Source organism: Leuresthes tenuis, unplaced genomic scaffold, assembly GCF_036924035.1.
Source record: "Leuresthes tenuis unplaced genomic scaffold, fLeuTen1.0.hap1 SCAF_10, whole genome shotgun sequence".
NCBI classification, from domain to species: domain Eukaryota; kingdom Metazoa; phylum Chordata; class Actinopteri; order Atheriniformes; family Atherinopsidae; genus Leuresthes; species Leuresthes tenuis.
In genome coordinates, this window is record NW_027325364.1 from 24,951,279 (window position 1) to 24,972,836 (window position 21,558).

A 21,558-nucleotide genomic window follows, 5' to 3' on the forward strand; every position below is an offset into this window, starting at 1 on the left:
CCTATCCTGAAAAGTACAACGTTCTTTTTTGTTTAAAGCTATTTAGACATGGATAAATATGATGGACAAAGCAGTTTTAACTTGGTTTGAGTGAAGGAATTCATTTTATATCAAAATCCGGAATTGTGTAGAACTCGTGAAAATAAGCTTATTTTCGGATTCCTAAAGGTTTTAGTGTTGTTCTTTTGTATACTGCAAAGTGATATTTTCTTTTTTTGTTGAAACCATTTCAGACATGGATAAATATGAAGGACAAAGCAGTTTTAACTTGTTTTGAGTGAAGGAATTAATTTTATATCAAAATCCGGAATTGTGTAGAACTCGTGAAAAGAAGCTTATTCTCGGATTCCTAAAGGTTTAGTGTTCTTTGGTATACTGCAAAGTAATACTTTCTTTTTTGTTGAAACCTATTCAGACATGGATAAATATGAAGGACAAAGCAGTTTTAACTTGGTTTGAGTGAAGGAATTCTTTTTCATATCAAAATCCGGAATTGTATAGAACTCGTGAAAAGAAGCTTATTCTCGGATTCCTGAAAAAAATTAGTGTTGTTCTTTCCTATCCTGCAAAGTACTACGTTCTTTTTTGTTTAAAGCTATTTAGACATGGATAAATATGAAGGACAAAGCAGTTTTAACTTGGTTTGAGTGAAGGAATTCATTTTATATCAAAGTCTAATATTGTGTAGAACTGGTGAAAAGAAGCTTATTCTCGGATTCCTAAAGGTTTAGTGTTCTTTGGTATACTGCAAAGTAATACTTTCTTTTTTGTTGAAACCTATTTGGAAATGGATAAACATGAAGGACAAAGCAGTTTTAACTTTGTTTGAGTGAAGGAATTCATTTTACATCAAAATCCGAAATTGTGTAGAACTCGTGAAAAGAAGCTTATTCTCGGATTCCTGAAAAGGTTTAGTGTTGTTCTTTCCTATCCTGCAAAGTACAACGTTCTTTTTTGTTTAAAGCTATTTAGACATGGATAAATATGAAGGACAAAGCAGTTTTAACTTGGTTTGAGTGAAGGAATTAATTTTATATCAAAATCCGAAATTGTGTAGAACTCGTGAAAAGAAGCTTATTCTCGGATTCCTAAAGGTTTAGTGTTGTTCTTTCCTATCCTGCAAAGTACAGCGTTCTTTTTTGTTTAAAGCTATTTAGACATGGATAAATATGAAGGACAAAGCAGTTTTAACTTGGTTTGAGTGAAGGAATTAATTTTATATCAAAATCCGGAATTGTGCATTATGGCAGCAGAATTGTAGTCTGAATACCTTTTATGCCAAACAGATTTGCTTTGCCAAGGGAAGTTTTATAAATGTTTATTGTTTATGTTTACAATATATAAACTAGCAGAATAATTAATTCATCCTCGGTCACCCGTTACAGAGCCAGGAGCTACCACCCCAAGGCCCCTAAGGGACCCCGCCCCACACCGCAAGACAGCCCCACCCGCAAGCCCCCAAAATTGCCCTCCAAGCCCGACACACAGTCCCCCCCAGCAATGACCAACCCGGTCCCCACGACCCGAGAGAGCACCAAACGCCCAAAGCACCACAGCCCCCCCCCAGCACACACCCAACCGCCCAGAGCGACGGGACAGCAACCCACCACCACCACTATGTGATCAAGCTAATCAGAGGGGACCAGAGAGAATTAAATTCAGCCAATTGATGTTTTGAGGAGGCAGACATTGTTTCCATGCTAAAATCATCTAAAAGAACATTTCTAAACTGGTTAATACACAGATTGTTATTCGTTTTCCAGTTCATGAGAATAGTGTTCTATGCGATACGTAACACTGTGAGGATCATGTGTGCTAAGCTAAATTCCACGTTGATGTTGTCTAAGTCACCCAGTATGCACAGTGTGGGGCATGCAGAAATGCTACACTTTAGCCATGTTGATAGGTCCGCACAGACTTCAAGCCAGAACTTCTGGACAGGCGCACAAAACCACAAAGCGTGTGCATAATCATCATGTGTGTTATCTGTGCAATGTGAGCAGATGTTTGAAATAAAATGTCCATTTTGGATTATATGTTCCAGATGTTTGATTCCTTTGATCTTCCACAGAGTAAAGTTTAGCATTTTTTTGTTTTGCAGGATGTCAGGATTGTTCCAGATGGGTGTAAGCTTACATGGGACAAGTGAAGACTTTGTTATTTTAAGAAATTCCCACCAGGCTGTCAGAGAGGTGCTGATGTCAATGCTTTTGAAACATTTGTGATTTTTTACGTTTTGACTAATAAGAGGCAGGTCAGAGATTTCCAGATTATCACACATTGCTTGTTCTATATTTATCCATGTTCCTCTATTGGGCTAGGTTTAAACCATTTTGATATATACCGTAACATATTGGCTAAGCAATAGTGCTGAAAATTAGGTAAATCTAATCCACCACTGTCCTTGGTCTTCTGTAGGGTTTTTAAACTAATACGTGGTGGTTTGTTTTTCCACAGAAATTTGGAGATGCATGAATCTAGTGACTTAAACCAAGTAGCAGGTGGTTTTATGGGGATCATTGAGAACAAATAGTTAACTTTTGGTAGTATCATCATTTTAATGGCTGTAACTCTCCCCATAAGTGATATAGGTAAGGACTTCCAACGAGAGAGATCGTCCTCTACTGTCTTTAATAATTGCACATAATTTAGCTTTGTTAGCTCTGAGAGCCTGGAGGAAATGTTTATGCCTAAATATCTAATATTTCCTGACTGTAAAGTGATCGCAGGTATATTCTGGACCCTACAGTTAATGGGCAGAACTGTGGTCTTAGACCATTTGATAGAGTAGTCAGAAAGTGCTGAGAATTTATTTATGAGTATGATCGTGTGAGTGAGAGACGTCTGTGAGTTCTGAAGGAAAAGTAATACATCATCAACATAAAGACTTATTTTATGCTCAATATTTTGGGGTTGGATGCCTTTAATATTTCTATCTTGTCTGATAGCAGCTGCTAAAGGTTTGATGAAAATAGCAAAAAGTAAGGGCGAAAGTGGGCAACCCGGTCTTGTACTTCTCTGCAGACTGAAGCTTGGAGAAGTTTGATCATTTGTCCTGACACTTGCATTTGGGGAGTCAGTTATTTTCTTCTGAGGAGATAAGAGGCTTTAATAATAATATCTTGCAAGAGAGAACAACACAGTACAGAATACAGAGTTGCTCTGACCACTGAAACAAAAACACACAGTTATATTGCCCGCTCATCACGTCATCTGTTTTTGGGTATAGTTGATTGTTCTTCTAACTTTCCTCCCCAACCATCAGTTGAGGTTACCCAGACACACTCGTAAATACCAGCCTAACCCTGTCCCCCCTAAAGTGCAGCTATCTCATTATAACAAGCCCACCATTGTAAAGAGGAATTTAAGAAAACAGGGCAGGGTGGTACCTTGCAGCTCGGTCATTTGCAGGTTATACACAGTAACACTCAATACAATGCATATAAGTATTATTTTACATTACATTCCTCCCTTTTGATTATAATAATACCATTATATTAATCAACCCAAAAGAAACAAGGAAAATAATAACTTTATCTGTAAAACATCAGCCTGCATTTGCACACAACGTGAGTTTAAAATGCAGGCATCATAGTGATAAAGGGTCCAATGATAAACAATCAAAACATGAACAATTAAACATGATTATCTTCATTCCTCTCTAAGTCAGCGTCACTAGAGGAAAAATTTTGAAAGCAAAAAAGTTCTTTGAGTCATTTGAATCATTTGGTGAGATACATACAATGAGGCCTCGCACACAGGGAACAATACAGCAGCCCTGTATTATTGCTTCCTGTGAAATCAAGATACAATGTGCACATGCTGGTTACAAATAAGAAAATACAAACAACAAACAGTTTCTGCCATGGTTCACACCATGTGTATGATCATCTTCATCGCAGGTCTCAGTAAGGATGTTTCAATCTTCGGTGTCAGAGGTTACTAGCACTTAACACACCGGTGGAGTACAGCTTTTACTGCTGACTCTTATCTTTGTCCTTCCGGGCGTGTTGGTTAGGCTGATGTATGTCAGGGTGGAAGTCATCTACTGGTTCTGGTACCTTCTTACAGTGACTGGCATGAATCCAGGTTGCTCTCTCTGCAACTTTAACAGCTGTGTGAGTGACCAGTAGCACCTGGAACGGGCCTTGCTAACGTTTGGACTTCCAATGTTTCCTGCGAAGTTCCTTCACCACCTGTCATCTGGTTGGAGTGGGTGCAGAGGTGTGTTTTCTGTGGCTGGAAGGGCTGCTTTTACTGTCTGTGAAACTTGAGATAGAACAGTGGAAAGGTTTCGACAGTAAGACAACATAGCATCATCACAAACAGTTGTGGAAGGGAGGGGTCTGGTTACAGGTCCCAATCCCAGGTTAGGAGGTCTGCCAAATAAAATTTCAAATGGGCTGAGATTCACTCGAGCTCTGATTCTCATTCTCATGTAGGTAAGCACAATAGGTAATGCTTTTGTCCATGGCAGACCTGTTTCTTCACAACATTTGGCTAACTTGGACTTTCATGAACCATTTTCTCTTTCCACAGCACCTCCACTCTATGGATGATAAGCACAATGTGTGCGCAAGCTTATTCCCAGGAATTTACCAACCTCAGTCAATGCAGTGTTTACAAAATGTGTGCCATTATCACTGCTGATCTTCTCTGGAATGCTCATCTAGGAATGATTTCTGTTTAGCAGTGCTTTAGTCACTGCATTACTGTTTGCATGTTTTGCAGGGAAAACTTCAACCCATTTACTAAACACGTCCACTATTACTAGTGCATATTTCTTTCCTTCAGCTGGTGTGAGTTCAACAAAATCCATCATCAAATGTTCAAAAGGTCTCTCTGGTGGAGTGTGTGCAGCCTGTGATGTGTGTAATATCTTTCCTAAATTATGTGTGGCACAAACCATACATGACTGACAGTATTTTTGCGCATATGAACTGAACCCTTTTGTGAACCACTGAGCAGTGAGTGCATTCAGCATCCCCCCTTTTGACACATGGTCCAACCCATGTGTCAATTTTGCAAAATGAGTAAAAAAATGTTTAGGTAGACAGGGTCCATCAGGTCCCATCCAAACACCATCCGTATGAGTTGCACCCACAGAGGACCAAATGCGTTTTTCATCTGCAGAGGCAAAAGTTTGCAAAGCATGGAGATCTGTGAGGGAGTCTTCTGCCTGCAAAGAGAGGGAAGCGAAAACAGGAAAATATTTAGCTGCTTGTATAGCTGCAGCATCAGCTCTGGCATTGCCACAAGCAACAGGATCGTCTGAGTTAGTGTGAGCCGCACACTTACAGACCGAGATTGCTGTAGGCAAAAGGATCGCATCAAGAAGATCAGAAACCTGCTTGGAGTTCAGAATAGTTTTACCATCTGATTTAAGGAAATGCCTGTGTTTCCACAGCACACCAAAGTCATGAACAACACCAAAAGCATAGTAAGTGCAATAAGCTCAGCAGTTTGAGCAGAGAAATCTTTAGGAAGAGAACCAGACAACAAAGTGTCATGTGAAGAACATACTGCAAACCAAACACAGTTAGTACCTTTGGCTGGATCACGCAAAGCTGATCCATCTATAAAAAGAATCATGTCAGAGTTTGGAAGAGGACTCTCTAAAAGATCAGGTCGGGGTGTACAAACTTGTTCCAAAACAGCTTCACAGTCATGAGACTCCCCATCCTCAGGAGTCGGAAGCAAAGTAGCAGGATTCAGAACAGTACAACGTTTAACAGTGACATTTGGCAAATCAAGGAGCACAGAGGTGTATCTGAGCCAACGAGCAGTTGAAAGATGTGAAGTTTTCTGCTCGAGAAGAATAATGGCAACAGCATGAGGAACCAAAACAGTCAAATTAGCGTAGCCCACAATATCTCGGGAGGCCAGGACAGCTTTCTCTGCAGCTGCAACAGCACGAAGACAACCAGGCAGGCCTGCAGCCACAGAGTCCAGTGTTGCTGAGAAATAAGCCACTGGCCTTTGCCTGCCCCCATGTTCCTGCATATGAACAGATGTCATACAACCATGCTTCTCATCAACTGCCTGTATGAAAGGTTTATGAGGATCTGGAATGACAAGTGTTGGTGCTGTTTGAAGAGCCAGCTTAAGCTGACTAAAGGCTGATTCAGCCTCAGGAGTCCATGGAACACGATCAGCTGACTGGAGGCCTTTTCCATGGATAAGAGCACCTAAGGGAGCTTCGAGAAAAGAGTAGTTAGGAATAAAGTTCCTGCAGTAAGATGTTATACCTAAGAATGACATAAGCTGTTTTTTAGTAAACGGTTTAGGAATGTTCTGAACTGCAGCAACATGTTTAGGAGAAAGTGAGCGCCCATCCTTAGAAATCACATGACCCAAAAAGGTGACTTCGTCCTGTACAAACTGTAACTTAGACAGGCTGGCTTTATGGCCATAAGAATGAAGATGTTGTTGTTTAGATGGACAACATAAAAGGATGTCATCCACATACTGCAAAAGAGCAGAGCCTGTGGTTAATTGAAGTTAATCCAGACCAGCTTTGAGGGCAGCATTGTAAATAGTGGGACTTTCACAGTACCCCTGGCATAACCGGGTAAAAGTCCAAGATCTCCCTTCAAACTAAAAAGCAAACCAAAATGGGCTATCAGGGTGCACTGGCGCAGAGAAAAATGCATTAGACAAGTCAACCACTGAGAAAAACTGTGCATCTGATGGAATTTGAGACAAAATAGTGTGTGGGTTGGGCGCAGTAGGAGCACGTGGCTGAACTGCAGCATTCACCGCTTGGAGGTCCTGTACAAAACGTCATTCATCTGGCTGGCCAGCATCTTTAATATTTTTAACAGGAAACAATGGAGTGCGCACAGGTGAATTTTCACAAGGAACAATAACGCCTGTTTTCTGAAAAGATTGAAAAACAGGTTTAATCCCTTTAATTGCTTCAGGCTTCAAAGGATATTGTTTTTTACATGGACAAAAGTCTGATTTAGGGGTGACAATTACTGGTTCACAGCCTTTTATCAACCCCACATCATATTTGCTCTTAGCCCCAAAATCATTGGGCACTTCAGCCAACATGGGTATCGAAGACAAATCTGTTTCAGATAAAAAAAACATGCTTCAAAATGTGATTCTGTGGTAGGAATTAATTCCACAGTTCTTTGACAATGCATTGTACTCAAAAATGTTTTTTTTGTATGCTGACAATCGTTCAGAAAACATCAAATTTGGATCAGCAGGTGAAACGGTCCAATCCGTTTCTTTCTGACATGTAGCAACAAACTCTCCCACACCTTGTCAATGCCAATGTGTAGGTTTGGCCAAGGAAATGTGAGGGCGAGTACCACAAACTGCTCTGGAGTGAGCGACACAGCCAATAAAGTAGGCGCACATATTTTTTCACTTCTTCTCATAGTCATTGTCAGGCCCCAAAGAAATGTGTGATGTGCAGTGCAAATCAGCAGGTTGCATGAAATCAGAAAGGGGTGAAACTAACGCTTTTGCTTCTTCCACTAGTTGTTGTGAAAAAGGAGAGCTGGGAAGTTTCCACTCATAAGCATATGTAAGTTCCGATGAATCAAACTGCACTGCTGTGAAAACTTTTTCAGACTGTAACATAATCTTAACACCCTCTGGTGTAGAAGTTAAAATAATGCCTAATTTGCACATGAGATCACGGCCCATCAGGTTAATGGGACACAACTCTGATAGCAAAAATAAGTGTTTGAAGGAGAGCCCATCGGGAGTGACACATGCAATGGGCGATGTCATCTTCTCCTTCACAACCTGGCCTGATGCAGACATAGAGTAAACGTGGTTTCCACTTAACTTTGGAGGACAATCAAACTCCCCTGACGTCACTACTGATGAACATAAGTTCCTATATTCTGAGAGAAATATCTTTGCTCTAGGACGGAAATAGCATGCAAAACTTTACTACGTGAATCACAGTCGGCAAGCGTTTCTTCACTACACAGAGCAGGAAAAATGTGTGAGTGTGTTGTGCTATCACCCATTAGTGGAGGCTCCGCTGGCGCGTGACGTCCAGAACCTGCCTCCCACCCTCAGTCAGCCTTTTGCCCAATTTCATCACTTTTCAGCTGTGGACAGTCCTTCTTCCAGTGTCCAGTCTGGCCACAGTAAAAACAAATATTCGGATCATAGCTCTGGCGTGGCCCATTTCGACCTCCTCTCCCATACGTCCACGTCTTCGACTTCGGCCTCGTCCTCTGTTTACACCAACTGCGTAATACATGGTCATGGCTGCCAAATGCAGCTCCTTTTCACACTTGTCCCTTTTGGTTGTCTTACGCGTCTCAACTTGGTCATGAGCATGGCGAGCATATCGGCGAACGTCAGCCAAACGAGGACCCTCACACCATCCCACGTAAATGTTCTTTACTTCAGTGGCGACATCTGGCATGAGGCCTTTAATTATTGCATTGCATGCAATACTCTCCCATGGTCCTGGTTCATTACCCAAATCCGTTGGTCTCTGATGACCGCTGTGCTTGCTGACTTCCTCAAGGATGCGGTGTACAAAATCATCAGTCCCTTCACCGGGTTTCTGTTTGCAGGTGTAAATGTGGGACATATTGATTTTGGTTGGAAATTGAGTGGTGATGGCTTGACACAGTCTTTGGATGGCTGCTTCATATTGAGCGTTATCATTATGTCCTCGTTCACTGTTGGTAGGTCGCAAATCCAGTTGTAGCATACTGGCCTCTATTTTTCAGAGGTTGGTCGGTTTGAACTTTTTTGCCAATATGCGACGCAATTCAACCTCGTCGGGCAGAATTGTGCGCAGAAATCTCGCAACTCGTCAGCAAAACGGGGTCCAGAATTCTCTGGATCTGGTAAGCATTGTTATGCTTCCATGATGTCAGTCTCAGTCCAGGGTCGATAAACCAGTAATGGTCCAGTGGGACCTGCAACTTTAACCATAGGCATGGTTTGAATGTGGTTTTGTTTTTTCTCACGTTTAGATCTCTGAAGTCCAGATTGTGGGTAAAGGATTTTTTTCACTTGCGTTAAAAGTTCTTGGGCAGGTACGTTGGAGAACCAAACGTTTTCCTTTTCCTCATCATCAGACCTATGTAACTGATGTTGTGAGGATGATGGAATTTCTTCCCGAGGGAGGATGGAAGAAGTCCCTTCTTCCCGAGAGCCAGAGGCTTGTGGCAGGGCTGGCTGTTGTTGTTGCAGGTGTCGTGGAGGGCAGGAGTCCAGGTCTGGATCTGGCACAGCAAGAGCGCTAAGGGTGGGGTAAAGAGGTGCAGAAGGAGAAAAAGTGTTATCAGTGGAATATGGTGGTGGTTTAAAAGAAGATTCAGTCTTAATCAGAGCTGAATTATCTTTTCGTCCACATACTAAATTATTATCATCATTCCGTCATGGCATTTGTTTAACATTTTCCTTTCTTTCTCTTAATACACTTTATTTTTTCCAACATTCTATACCTTTCTTACTTCTAATTTAAACTTAATTTTCTTTTTTTTGCTTCATCTCTTTCTCATATTTGCAAAACTTTTCTTCTAATTTTCTTATTTCTAACATACTAAAAGAACCTTCAGGTGGAAAACCTCTGGACCATATTTCTTTTTCATTTCATCATGCTTAGGTCCCCCGGTAGGGTCAAAAGTGTGAGACCTACTGTTTCCCATTCTCAGACTTGGAATGGGGAAATATATTCCTTCACTCAAAGGACGTCTCCAATGAGGACCTTAATCTGTACTCACACTTCTTCGGAGTACTTCACACTTCGTCGGACTGCTTCAAAAGGTTCACTTACCCGTGAAATCTCTGTCTCACTAATGACACAACCGGGAAACCCTCTTTTATTCAAATAAAAACTAAAAAGCAGTCCTATCGTCTCAGACTATCATATTTCAAAAATGATCCCAGCGTTGGTATTCAGGAAAAGGACCTGCCAGTCCTCTCTCTCAGAAAAGGCCTTGGAGGTATGAGGCTGGAACAGCTACTTCAGTCCAGGCTGGCCATACACTGCGGTCCGGTCCAGAGACACCAGTCGAGGGATCCTGTTCGTGACGCCAAAATTGTGGTGGAAATTTAGTAACGCACAGAGTCAGTTATTTTCTTCTGAGGAGATAAGAGGCTTTAATAATAATATCTTGCAAGAGAGAACAACACAGTACAGAATACAGAGTTGCTCTGACTACTGAAGCAAAAACACATTTATTGCCCGCTCATCACGTCATCTGTCTTTGGTTGATAGTTGATTGTTCTTCTAACTTTCCTCCCCAACCATCAGTTGAGGTTACCCAAAAGGAGTGTATTGCTCCATCACAAGTATGCTTCTTTCACATAGAGGGTAATATGAAGAATTTTATGCCTGAAACCTATTTAGACATGCAAAAATATGAAGGACAAAGCAGTTTTAACTTGGTTTGAGTGAAGGAATTCTTTTTATATCAAAATCCAGAATTGTGTAGAACTCGTGAAAAGAAGCTTATTCTCGGATTCCTAAAGGTTTAGTGTTGTTCTTTCCTATCCTGAAAAGTACAACGTTCTTTTTTGTTTAAAGCTATTTAGACATGGATAAATATGATGGACAAAGCAGTTTTAACTTGGTTTGAGTGAAGGAATTCATTTTATATCAAAATCCGGAATTGTGTAGAACTCGTGAAAATAAGCTTATTTTCGGATTCCTAAAGGTTTAGTGTTGTTCTTTCCTATCCTGAAAAGTACAACGTTCTTTTTTGTTTAAAGCTATTCAGACATGGATAAATATGATGGACAAAGCAGTTTTAACTTGTTTTGAGTGAAGGAATTCATTTTATATCAAAATCCGGAATTGTGTAGAACTCGTGAAAAGAAGCTTATTCTCGGATTCCTGAAAAAATTTAGTGTTGTTCTTTCCTATCCTGCAAAGTACTACGTTCTTTTTTGTTTAAAGCTATTTAGACATGGATAAATATGATGGACAAAGCAGTTTTAACTTGGTTTGAGTGAAGGAATTCATTTTATATCAAAATCCGGAATTGTGTAGAACTCGTGAAAATAAGCTTATTTTCGGATTCCTAAAGGTTTAGTGTTGTTCTTTCCTATCCTGAAAAGTACAACGTTCTTTTTTGTTTAAAGCTATTCAGACATGGATAAATATGATGGACAAAGCAGTTTTAACTTGGTTTGAGTGAAGGAATTCTTTTTATATCAAAATCCAGAATTGTGTAGAACTCGTGAAAAGAAGCTTATTCTCGGATTCCTAAAGGTTTAGTGTTGTTCTTTCCTATCCTGAAAAGTACAACGTTCTTTTTTGTTTAAAGCTATTTAGACATGGATAAATATGATGGACAAAGCAGTTTTAACTTGTTTTGAGTGAAGGAATTCATTTTATATCAAAATCCGGAATTGTGTAGAACTCGTGAAAAGAAGCTTATTCTCGGATTCCTGAAAAAATTTAGTGTTGTTCTTTCCTATCCTGCAAAGTACTACGTTCTTTTTTGTTTAAAGCTATTTAGACATGGATAAATATGAAGGACAAAGCAGTTTTAACTTGGTTTGAGTGAAGGAATTCATTTTATATCAAAGTCTAATATTGTGTAGAACTGGTGAAAAGAAGCTTATTCTCGGATTCCTAAAGGTTTAGTGTTCTTTGGTATACTGCAAAGTAATACTTTCTTTTTTGTTGAAACCTATTTGGAAATGGATAAACATGAAGGACAAAGCAGTTTTAACTTGGTTTGAGTGAAGGAATTCATTTTACATCAAAATCCGAAATTGTGTAGAACTCGTGAAAAGAAGCTTATTCTCGGATTCCTGAAAAGGTTTAGTGTTGTTCTTTCCTATCCTGCAAAGTACAACGTTCTTTTTTGTTTAAAGCTATTTAGACATGGATAAATATGAAGGACAAATCAGTTTTAACTTGGTTTGAGTGAAGGAATTAATTTTATATCAAAATCCGAAATTGTGTAGAACTCGTGAAAAGAAGCTTATTCTCGGATTCCTAAAGGTTTAGTGTTGTTCTTTCCTATCCTGCAAAGTACAGCGTTCTTTTTTGTTTAAAGCTATTTAGACATGGATAAATATGAAGGAAAAAGCAGTTTTAACTTGGTTTGAGTGAAGGAATTAATTTTATATCAAAATCCGGAATTGTGCATTATGGCAGCAGAATTGTAGTCTGAATACCTTTAATGCCAAACAGATTTGCTTTGCCAAGGGAAGTTTTATAAATGTTTATTGTTTATGTTTACAATATATAAACTAGCAGAATAATTAATTCATCCTCGGTCACCCGTTACAGAGCCAGGAGCTACCACCCCAAGGCCCCTAAGGGACCCCGCCCCACACCGCAAGACAGCCCCACCCGCAAGCCCCCAAAATTGCCCTCCAAGCCCGACACACAGTCCCCCCCAGCAATGACCAACCCGGTCCCCACGACCCGAGAGAGCACCAAACCTCCAAAGCCACACAGCCCCCCCCAGCACACACCCAACCGCCCAGAGCGACGGGACAGCAACCCACCACCACCACTATGTGATCAAGCTAATCAGAGGGGACCAGAGAGAATTAAATTCAGCCAATTGATGTTTTGAGGAGGCAGACATTGTTTCCATGCTAAAATCATCTAAAAGAACATTTCTAAACTGGTTAATACACAGATTGTTATTCGTTTTCCAGTTCATGAGAATAGTGTTCTATGCGATACGTAACACTGTGAGGATCATGTGTGCTAAGCTAAATTCCACGTTGATGTTGTCTAAGTCACCCAGTATGCACAGTGTGGGGGGCATGCAGAAATGCTACACTTTAGCCATGTTGATAGGTCCGCACAGACTTCAAGCCAGAACTTCTGGACAGGCGCACAAAACCACAAAGCGTGTGCATAATCATCAGGTGTGTTATCTGTGCAATGTGAGCAGATGTTTGAAATAAAATGTCCATTTTGGATTATATGTTCCAGATGTTTGATTCCTTTGATCTTCCACAGAGTAAAGTTTAGCATTTTTTTGTTTTGCAGGATGTCAGGATTGTTCCAGATGGGTGTAAGCTTACATGGGACAAGTGAAGACTTTGTTATTTTAAGAAATTCCCACCAGGCTGTCAGAGAGGTGCTGATGTCAATGCTTTTGAAACATTTGTGATTTTTTACGTTTTGACTAATAAGTGGCAGGTCAGAGATTTCCAGATTATCACACAATGCTTGTTCTATATTTATCCATGGTTCATCTATTGGGCTAGGTTTAAACCATTTTGATATATACCGTAACCTATTGGCTAAGGAATAGTGCTGAAAATGAGGTAAATCTAATCCACCACTGTCCTTGGTCTTCTGTAGGGTTTTTAAACTAATACGTGGTGGTTTGTTTTTCCACAGAAATTTGGAGATGCATGAATCTAGTGACTTAAACCAAGTAGCAGGTGGTTTTATGGGGATCATTGAGAACAAATAGTTAACTTTTGGTAGTATCATCATTTTAATGGTTGTAACTCTCCCCATAAGTGATATAGGTAAGGACTTCTAACGAGAGAGATTGTCCTCTACTGTCTTTAATAATTGCACATAAATTAGCTTTGTTAGCTCTGAGAGCCTGGAGGAAAGTTTTATGTCTAAATATCTAATATTTCCTGACTGTAAAGTGATCGCAGGTATATTATGGACCCTACAGTTAATGGGCAGAACTGTGGTCTTAGACCAATTGATAGAGTAGTCAGAAAGTGCTGAGAATTTATTTTTGAGTGTTATCGTGTGAGTGAGAGACGTCTGTGAGTTCTGAAGGAAAAGTAATAAATCATCAGCATAAAGACTTATTTTATGCTCAATATTTTGGGGTTGGATGCCTTTAATATTTCTTTCTTGTCTGATAGCAGCTGCTAAAGGTTCGATGAAAATAGCAAAAAGTGAGGGCGAAAGTGAGCAACCCTGTCTTGTACTTCTCTGCAGACTGAAGCTTGGAGAAGTTTGATCATTTGTCCTGACACTTGCATTTGGGGAGTCAGTTATTTTCTTGTGAGGAGATAAGAGGCTTTAATAATAATATCTTGCAAGAGAGAACAACACAGTACAGAATACAGAGTTGCTCTGACCACTGAAGCAAAAACACACAGTTATATCGCCCGCTCATCACGTCATCTGTTTTTGGGTATAGTTGATTGTTCTTCTAACTTTCCTCCCCAACCATCAGTTGAGGTTACCCAGACACACTCGTAAATACCAGCCTAACCCTGTCCCCCCTAAAGTGCAGCTATCTCATTATAACAAGTCCACCATTGTAAAGAGGAATTTAAGAAAAAAGGGCAGGGTCGGTCATTTGCAGGTTATACACATTAACACTCAATACAATGCATATAAGAATTATTTTCCATTACATTCCTCCCTTTTGATTATGATAATACCATTATATTAATCAACCCAAAAGAAACATATAATAATAATAAATAAATATAAAAAAAATAAAAATAAATAAAATAATAACTTTATCTGTAAAACATCAGCCTGCATTTGCACACAACGTGAGTTTAAAATGCAGGCATCATAGTGATAAAGGGTCCAATGATAAACAATCAAAACATGAACAATTAAACAGGATTATCTTCATCCCTCTCTAAGTTAGCGTCACTAGAGGAAAAACTTTGAAAGCAAAAAAGTTCTTTGAGTCATTTGAATCATTTGGTGAGATACAAACAATGAGGCCTCGCACACAGGGAACAATACAGCAGCCCTGTATTATTGCTTCTTGGGAAATCAAGATACAATGTGCACATGCTGGTTCACAGCCTTTTATCAACCCCACATCATATTTGCTCTTTGCCCAAAGATCATTGGGCACTTCAGCCAACATGGGTATCGAAGACAAATCTTTTTCAGATTAAAAACATGCTTCAAAATGTGATTCTGTGGTAGGAATTAATTGCACAGTTCTTTGACAATGCATTGTACTCAAAAATGTTTTTTTGTATGCTGACAATCGTTCAGAAAACATCAAATTTGGATCAGCAGGTGAAACGGTCCAATCCGTTTCTTTCTGACATGTAGCAACAAACTCTCCCACACCTTGTCAATGCCAGTGTGTAGGTTTGGCCAAGGAAATGTGAGGGCGAGTACCACAAACATTAAAAAAATCGAATTGCTCTGGAGTGAGCGACACAGCCAATAAAGTAGGCGCACATATTTTTTCACTTCTTCTCATAGTCATTGTCAGGCCCCAAAGAAATGTGTGATGTGCAGTGGTGCAAATCAGCAGGTTGCATGAAATCAGAAAGGGGTGAAACTAACGCTTTTGCTTCTTCCACTAGTTGTTGTGAAAAAACAGAGTTGGGAAGTTTCCACTCATAAGAATATGTAAGTGCAGATGAATCAAACTGCACTGCTTTGAAAACTTTGTCAGGCTGTAACATAACCTTAACACCCTCTGGTGTAGAAGTTAAAATAATGCCTAATTTACACATGAGATCACGGCCCATCAGGTTAATGGGACACAACTCTGATAACAAAAATGAGTGTTTTAAGGAGAGCCCATCGGGAGTGACACACGCAATGGGCGATGTCATTTTGTCCTTCACAACCTGGCCTGATGCAGACATAGAGTAAACGTGGTTTCCACTTAACTTTGGAGGACAATCAAACTCCCCTGACGTCACTACTGATGAACATAAGTTCCTATATTCTGAGAGAAATATCTTTGCTCTAGGACGGAAAGAGCATGCAAAACTTTACTACGTGAATCACAGTCGGCAAGCGTTTCTTCACTACACAGAGCAGGAAAAATGTGTGAGTGTGTTGTGCTATCACCCATTTAGTGGAGGCTCCGCTGGTGCGTGACGTCCAGAACCTGCCTCCCACCCTCAGTCAGCCTTTTTGCCCAATTTCATCACTTTTCAGCTGTGGACAGTCCTTCTTCCAGTGTCCAGTCTGGCCACAGTAAAAACAAATATTCGGATCATAGCTCTGGCGTGGCCCATTTCGACCTCCTCTCCCACACGTCCACGTCTTCGACTTCGGCCTCGTCCTCTGTTTACACCAACTGCGTAATACATGGTCATGGCTGCCAAATGCAGCTCCTTTTCACACTTTTCCCTTTTGGTTGTCTTACGCGTCTCAACTTGGTTATGAGCATGGCGAGCATATCGGCGAACGTCAGCCAAACGAGGACCCTCACACCATCCCACCTAAATGTTCTTTACTTCAGTGGCGACATCTGGCATGAGGCCTTTAATTATTGCATTGCATGCAATACTCTCCCATGGTCCTGATTCATTACCCAAATCCGTTGGTCTCTGATGACCGCTGTGCTTGCTGACTTCCTCAAGGATGCGGCGTACAAAATCATCAGTCCCTTCACCGGGTTTCTGTTTGCAGGTGTAAATGTGGGACATATTGATTTTGGTTGGAAATTGAGTGGTGATGGCTTGACACAGTCTTTGGCTGGCTGCTTCATATTGAGCGTTATTATTATGTCCTCGTTAACTGTTGGTAGGTCGCAAATCCAGTTGTAGCATACTGGCCTCTATTTTGCAGAGGTCGGTCGGTTTGAACTTTTTTGCCAATATGCGACGCAATTCAACCCCAGTCGGGCAGAAATGTGCGCAGAAATCTCGCAACTCGTCAGCAAAACGGGGTCCAGAATTCTCTGGATCTGGTAAGCATTGTTAAGCTTCCATAATGTCAGTCTCAGTCCAGGGTCGATAAACCAGTAATGGTCCAGTGGGACCTGCAACTTTAACCATAGGCATTGTTTGAATCTGGTTTTGTTTTTTCTCACGTTTAGATCTCTGAAGTCCAGATTGTGGGTAAAGGATTTTTGTCACTTGCGTTAAAAGTTCTTGGGCAGGTACGCTGGAGAACCAAACGTCATCCTTTTCCTCATCATCAGACCTATGTAACTGATGTTGTGAGGATGATGGAATTTCTTCCCGAGGGAGGATGGAAGAAGTCCCTTCTTCCCGAAAGCCAGAGGCTTGTGGCAGGGCCGGCTGTTGTTGTTGCAGGTGTCGTGGAGGGCAGGAGTTCAGGTCAGGATCCGGCACAGCGAGAGCACTCAGGGTGGGGTAAAGAGGTGCAGGAGGAGAAAAAGTGTTATCAGTGGAATATGGTGGTGGTTTAAAAGAAGATTCAGTCTTAATCAGAGCTGAATTATCTTTTCGTCCACATACTAAATTATTATCATCATTACGTCATGGCATTTGTTTAACATTTTCCTTTCTTTCTCTTAATACACTTTATTTTTTCCAACATTCTATACCTTTCTTACTTCTTATTTAAACTTAATTTTCTTTTTTTTGCTTCATCTCTTTCTCATATTTGCAAAACTTTTCTTCTAATTTTCTTATTTTTAACATACTAAAAGAACCTTCAGGTGGAAAACCTCTGGACCATATTTCTTTTTCATTTCATCATGCTTATGTCCCCCGGTAGGGTCAAAAGTCTGAGACCTACTGTTTCCCATTCTCAGACTTGGAATGGGGAAATATATTCCTTCACTCAAAGGACGTCTCCAATGAGGACCTTAATCTGTACTCACACTTCTTTGGAGTACTTCACACTTCTTCGGACTGCTTCAAAAGGTTCTCTTACCCGTGTAATCTCTGTCTCACTAATGACACAACCGGGAAACCCTCTTTTATTCAAATAAAAACTAAAAAGCAGTCCTATCGTCTCAGACTATCATATTTCAAAAATGATCCCAGTGCTGGTAATCAGGAAAAGGACCTGCCAGTCCTCTCTCTCAGAAAAGGCCTTGGCGGTATGAGGTTGGAACTGCTACTTCAGTCCAGGCTGGCCATGCACTGCGGTCCGGTCCAGAGACACAAGTCGAGGGATCCTGTTCGTGACGCCAAAATTGTGGTGGAAATTTAGTAACGCACAGAGTCAGTTATTTTCTTCTGAGGAGATAAGAGGCTTTAATAATACTATCTTGCAAGAGAAAACAACAGAGTACAGAATACAGAGTTGCTCTGACCACTGAAGCAAAAACACACAGTTATATTGCCCGCTCATCACGTCATCTGTCTTTGGTTGATAGTTGATTGTTCTTCTAACTTTCCTCCCCAACCATCAGTTGAGGTTACCCAAAAGGAGTGTATTGCTCCATCACAAGTATGCTTCTTTCACATAGAGGGTAATATGAATAATTTTATGCCTGAAACCTATTTAGACATGCAAAAATATGAAGGACAAAGCAGTTTTAACTTGGTTTGAGTGAAGGAATTCTTTTTATATCAAAATCCGAAATTGTGTAGAACTCGTGAAAAGAAGCTTATTCTCGGATTCCTGAAAAGGTTTAGTGTTGTTCTTTCCTATCCTGCAAAGTACAACGTTCTTTGTTGTTTAAAGCTATTTAGACATGGATAAATATGAAGGACAAAGCCGTTTTAACTTGGTTTGAGTGAAGGAATTAATTTTATATCAAAATCTAAAATTGTGTAGAACTGGTGAAAAGAAGCTTATTCTCGGATTCCTAAAGGTTTAGTGTTGTTCTTTCCTATCCTGCAAAGTACAGCGTTCTTTTTTGTTTAAAGCTATTTAGACATGGATAAATATGAAGGAAAAAGCAGTTTTAACTTGGTTTGAGTGAAGGAATTCATTTTATATCAAAATCCGGAATTGTGCATTATGGCAGCAGAATTGTAGTCTGAATACCTTTTTTGCCAAACAGATTTGCTTTGCCAAGGGAAGTTTTATAAATGTTTATTTTTTATGTTTACAATATATAAACTAGCAGAATAATTAATTCATCCTCCTGGTCCCTCCCACCCCGGAGAGGGCAGCCAGAGACTGGCTGCAATAGGCATCCCCGCTACCTGGGACCCAACACAGGGCAGGAGGGCCTGATGTCCACCAGGCTCGGGGCCTGCAGTCACCATATTCCGGGAGGTACTGTACCCCCAGAAGGAACCCTTCCCGCCCCACCCCACTCAACCCAACCCCACCCCGGAGGACCTCTACAAAAACAAACAAACAACAACAAAAATCAAACAAACAAACAAACAAATCACCCGGTCACACCAGTCGCAGCAGCCCGGGCCTGAGACCCACCATCACCCAGGCTCCCCCAGGCCCCCCCAACAGGGGAAAAGCACACTCCAACACAGACCCCCTCCCCCCCACCTGCGGACACCTTGGAGTTCCCAGAGCAACAAGCCCGGCACCAGGACCTCTTCTTAACTGCTTTCTACAAACTTTGGTCGGACATTCAAACCTTCTTGTAGCCGAAAACCTCCACTCCCTCTTTTGATCATACATTGTCGGGCATTCGCACCTTATCTTACCCGCTTTTTACAAACTATGCTCGGACATTGAAACCTTCTTGTAGCCAAACACATCCACTCCTGCTTTTGTTGATGTATGGTTGGGCATTCGAACCTACTCTTTGCCTGCTTTTCATTAATTATGGGTGGACATTCACACCTTGTCACAGCCAAACACCTCCCCTCCCTGTTTTGATCATGTATGGTTGGACATTCGCACCTTTTCTCACCCGCTTTTTGCAAACTATGGTCGGCCATTCATAGCTTCCTCTCCACCATACTTATATGGTGGGATATTCACACCCACTTGCATCCGAAGACCTCCGCCCCCACTTTTGTTGATATTTAGTCGGTCATTCACACCTTACCCGTTTTCTTGCAGCCAAACACCTCTGATCTCGCTTTTGATGATGTAAGATTGGGCATTCAGACCTTGCTTTTCCTGCTTTTCACCAACTATAGACGGACATTCACACCTTCTTGCAGCCGAACACTTCCGCTCCACCTTTTAGGTTTCTATCACACCTTTTTTTTCACAGCATTTTATAGATTATGGTTGGAAATTCTCAACCACTCATCCGAAGACCTCTCCTCCCGCTTTTGTTGATATATTTGAACTTTAGTCGGACATTCACACCTACTTGCAGCCAAACACCACCTCTCTAGCTTTTGATGATGTATGGTCCGGCATTCTTACAGTTTCTAACACATTTTTCAGCAATTATGGTAGGACATTCACACCTTCTTGCAGCTGAACACCTCCTCTCCCACTTATGATCATGTGCAGATTGATTTTCGAAAATTTTCTTTCATGTTTTCTAGCAATTAATGATGGACATTTAGACCTTCTTGCAGCTGAACACCTCCGCTCCCGCTTTTGATCATACATTGTCAGGCATTCGCACCTTGTCTTACCCGCTTTTTACAAACTTTAGTCGAACATTCACACCTTTTTGCAGCCGAACACAGTTTTTTGCAGCCGAATTTGGGCATTCGAACCTTTTCATACCCACTTTTTACCAACTATGGTCGGACATTCACACCTTCTTACAGCGGAACACCTCCGCTCCCTCTTTTGATGGTGTATGTTCGGGCATTCGAACCTTTTCTTACCCGCTTTTTACAAACTATGCTCGGACATTCAAACCTTCTTGTAGCCAAACACATCCACTCCTGCTTTTGCTGATGTATGGTTGGGCATTCGAACCTACTTGTTGCCCGCTTTTCATTAATTATGGGTGGACATTCACACCTTGTCGCAGCCAAACACCTCCGCTCCCTGTTTTGATCATGTATGGTTGGACATTCGCACCTTTTCTCACCCGCTTTTTGCAAACTATGGTCGGCCATTCACAGCTTCCTCTCCACCATACTTGTATGGTGGGATATTAACACCCACTTGCATCCGAAGACCTCCGCCCCCACTTTTGTTGATATTTAGTCGGTCATTCGCACCTTACCCGCTTTTGGCAAACTATGGCCTTCTTGCAGCCAAAAACCTCTGATCTCGCTTTTGATGATGTAAGGTTGGGCATTCAGACCTTGCTTCACCTGCTTTTCACCAAATATAGTCGGACATTCACACCTTCTTGCAGCCGAACACTTCCGCTCCACCTTTTAGTTTTCTATGGGGCATTCACACCTTTTTTTTCACCGCATTTTATAAAAACACCACAGGAACACCGTATTGAGGCTTTGTTCTGACCACTCATTCGGTGTCGCGTTTCTTTCAAGCAATTCTCCCGGTTAGCCCGCACTCGGCTCGCTCCCAGAGCCGTGTTAAAGTCTGCTTCGCATTCACTCTCTTTTCTCAGCAGATTAAAAGAAAGTTTCATCTTGGGCTCCCTGAAACTTCCATCCTGCACCACTGTTTGCTTTTTCACAAGAGCAGAGGAGAGCGCACCGTTCCCAGCGGCACTGCAGTACCGGCTCGATGCTTGGAGTGAACGGAGCAAGCTCCTTTTTCAACTCCTATTGATAAAAATCCATTTAATATGTAGTCCTCGCATAGAGGACATATCAGACATTAAACTGATAAGAACAGATACTACACTTGATCTTAGCCAAAAGGCCGAGAAGCGATAACTGTCCACTGGTTCACGTCCGAGGGCCCTTCCTGGCACAATGCGCACTTGTAGCGGTGTTCTTTTTATGGCCATAGTGTCACTTTGCACCTCCGCCCACCCGCTGCACTGAGCACTCTTCAGCCCTTTTAAATGGTATAACTTTACACTACCGCACGCTCCAGCGAGCACCATTCAAGCAACAACTTTGCACTCCAGCTTTGAACATCGGCACAGTCGCAACAAGTAAGGTGACTCTACTCAGAGAAGTCACTCTGCACAGTAACAAGATTTCTTTTGCACAGACAGA

The 21,558-nt window shown here is 41.2% G+C and overlaps 1 non-coding gene across 1 annotated transcript; it reads right to left on the reverse strand.

Annotated features, from left to right (window-relative positions):
• Positions 1–21,077: 21,077 nt before the first annotated feature.
• LOC140317054 (U2 spliceosomal RNA) lies at positions 21,078–21,268 on the reverse strand. The gene has a single exon (XR_011917404.1). It is a non-coding gene; the product is annotated as a U2 spliceosomal RNA (small nuclear RNA).
• Positions 21,269–21,558: the final 290 nt, after the last annotated feature.